This window comes from Pinus tabuliformis, chromosome 4_1 (assembly GCF_031772625.1).
Source record: "Pinus tabuliformis cultivar Carrire ecotype Pingquan chromosome 4_1, CPIR1, whole genome shotgun sequence".
NCBI lineage: Eukaryota > Viridiplantae > Streptophyta > Pinopsida > Pinales > Pinaceae > Pinus > Pinus tabuliformis.
The window spans coordinates 849,215,015-849,218,648 of record NC_142303.1 but is presented as its reverse complement, the minus strand read 5'-3'; positions in this window follow the sequence as shown (position 1 = coordinate 849,218,648).

The following is a 3,634-nucleotide window of genomic DNA, read 5'->3' as shown; positions in this document are numbered from 1 at the left end:
ATGTAGATCAAAATATTGCTCCATCTGAAGTATCCAATTTACCGGATCCTTGCCATCAAACTTCCTCATCTTTCTTTTTCTTGATTTTAGGACCTCGATCTTGAAATGACTGTAACTATGTACTTTCAGATATTTAAGTTCTGAAATTTCTACTTGTAGTAGCCCTCTGTGTCCTCTTTCCAATTCCACCAGTCTGATCCAAATTGGATTCTCCAAGAAAGAGTTATGCACAATCTCCCAAGATGACCTGATTATAGACCTTTCCAGAAGAGCGAACTTGTATGAAGTGCCACGTGTCAATTTTTCGACCTTTGGCTCTGAAAAAGGTATACAAGAAACTACAGTCCGTCCTCTTTCTGTAACTTTTTACGAAATTTCAATCCAATGCTCAGAGAGAAAGTTATGATGATTTTCCCCAGGTCACCTGTTTGGAATGTAATTCAAGACTCTGCAAAAAGACCAACTTCCTCAGATCATATCTCCGAAAATATTGCGTAAAAAGCTCTGAAATTCGGACGCAAGGTTCAGAGCGATTTCTTCTCAAATGGGTTTTTTTTGCGACTTCTGAAATGTCACAGAAAAAAAAGTTATAGCGAAAATGCCACGATGACCTGTTTGGAGCAGCGAAACCCTAGAATGCAAAGCTCTGATACCAAATGTTATGAAACCAGCTCAAGAAAAGATAGGTAAGATAGAAAAGATAGATCAACGCCTTAGAATTCAGCCTCTTCGAGGGGGCAACCTCCTTTACATTACATAAATGAACAATTCTTGGATGTTACAAATGAAAATACCTCCTTTCTATATATAGGAGTCTAAGGGGTCATAACATAATCAGAGCCGACATAACAATAATAATGTAAGGGCACAATAATAACAATACTGGGCTTCTATGGGGCACAAGAGTAACAATATGGACACTACATGGGTACATCAATATAATAAGTGGGTTGTACTAATAACAATAAGGGGTTACACTAGTAGTATAGGGGCCTAACATACCACAAATCAAGCATTATGCTTTGGTGGTTCAAACATTGCTCTACAGGGATATGTTGATGCAGATATGGCAAGTGATAGAGATAACAGGAGGAGCAAAACAGGGTATGTGTTTACTGTAGGTGGAACAACTGTCAGTTGGGTTTCAAAAATCCAAAGTGTTGTTGCACTTTCAACAACAGAAGCAGAGTATGTTGCTACTATAGAAGCTAGTAAAGAAATGATTTGGTTACAAAGGTTTCTGGATGAATTGGGCAAGAAGCAGGAGTTGGGCAAGTTATACAGTGATAGCCAGAGTGCCATACATCTTGCAAAGAACTCTGCATTTCATTCCAAGACTAAACATATACAGCTCAAGTACCATTCCATACAGTCAGCATTGGAAGATGGATAGTTGAAGTTGGAAAAGATACACATTAGCCAGAATCCTGAAGATATGTTAACAAAAGTTGTAACCAGGGAGAAACTGAGAATCTTATTAGTTTCAATTGGTCTTCAAGTATGATGAAGAAGATGAGAATCAACCAGGTCCAAAGTAGAGTTATTGTCTAGCAAATGAAGCAGCGGTGGAGTTGCTATAATTAGTCTCCAAGTGAGAGATTGTTGGGTGTGGAGCCTGATTATCTTCTGTATTCAAAGGTTTCAACTGGATGTATACCCCAGGAAGACTGTACACCCCTCCATGCGGGGGGGACTTGTCCCACTCGCGAGGGTCCGAGGGGGGGGGGGGGGGGCTAATCCCCCCCAGCTGGGGGGGTTCGGGGGTCAGTGGTCCCCCGATGGGGGTTCGAGGGCAGTGCCCCCGAAGCTAAAAATAGATGTAAAATTTCCTTGTAAAAGTCTAGTAATTTATAGTCAATCTGGGCCGTTCATTAGGCGGATGATCTGATGGTAGAAGTTATGTTTAATTTAGGGTTTTTTTCCCTAGAAGGCAACCCCTCACTATATATGAGGGAATTGTATTGCATCTATGCATATCTGTACTCTGAGTGAGGAAGAGAGAGGAGATTGAGAGCAAAGAGGGTGTTACAACGGATCTGTTGTAGGTTGTATTTCTTCAATTTGCAAGATATATAAAAGGAAGGACTGGTTGTTTCTTCGTGGACGTAGCCCAAACTAGGTGAACCACATATATCTATGTCTCTCTTGTTTTATGCATTTTCTGTGTTTATATTTTTGCAATATTTTATGTGTTCCATTGCTCCGTAATATACAATTTTCTAACAGAATTTATTTGTAATTTGAGGCTTCGTTGATAGATGGTTGACCCATGAGAAGGGTGTCATCAACAAATTGTTGATGAGAGGATGGTGGGTAGTTGGGGCCACTAGTTAGGTCTTTCAGCCAGTGGAAATAACATGTTTTACATATCTTGTAAGGCCTTCAACCATCATAAGAAATATATATGGTGAAAGAGCATCCTCCTATCAAATTGCAATGGATGGGAGGAAGGTGAGAGAGGGTGATCCATTTACTAGGATGGAAAGGAAGGCTTTGGAAATAAGGTTTAGGACCTAGGAGACCCAAGAGTCCTAAGAACCAAAGTTTTTTAGCATTTGAGATATATAATGCCAATTGATTTTGTCAAAATCCTTTGATATGTCCAACATGATAATCATGCCTAGAGTATTTTCGGTAAAGAAGGAATGTATTTTATCTTAGGAAATGATTAGGTTGTCCAAAATTTTCCTTCCTTCCACATAGTTGGATTTATTTTGGGAGATGGAGGGGCAAGAGAGGCTTAATTGATCTTACTCATTAAAGTAATTGATTCCATTTAAATTTGTCTGAAATTAGACTATTTGTAGAATGAAATAAATTTGTAGAGTGAAAGTAAATGTAGTTGTGTAGTTTCTCATAGAGATTTCTGGTTAAGTCTTTTAGAATTTGAAATAATATAAATTATTTGTGTAATACATTCTTTATGTGTGTGTATTCAACTATTACCATTTGGCATGTTAAGCAATTATATAAATTTTGCTAAAGTTGTTTTGATAACACTCTTAGATAATGGTGTTTTTGGGAGGTTAACACACAGAGGGATGTTACATAGATTCACTAAAATATTCTATGGGAATATGTAAATTTATACTTTAATAGGGTTCCCCTTAGCATTCCTTGGGTTTCTTGTGAAAGGGAAAGTTTTGAGATTGAATAAGGGTCAATCAATCCTTCCGCAAGAATTCCCTTAATGACAAACATATGACTAAGAAAAATGGTCACTGACCCTTACTAGGATTCCCCTTGATGAGAATAATATTATAGAAATATTTGACTAACCTTTGCTTATAATTTACCTTAATTTAATACTAATAAAGAGAAACACTTAATCAATCCTTCACTAGGTTTCCCATTCTTAATAATCATTCAATCATAAATAAGAGTCAATGAAACCTACCTTAGGATTCACTTAATGAGTAACTTATGATCTTAAAGAACGGTTAACTAACCCTTCCCTAGCTTCCCTTTTATGTGAAACTGGAAATCTTGAAGAAGGGACAACAAATTATTATCCACCGTTCCCTTAAAATAAAACTTATGATCATAAACAAGGGTCAATTAAAACTCCTTGGTATATTATCAATCCTTTCTCAACAATAATAGAAATCGAGATGAAGGATTGGTTAGTACATCC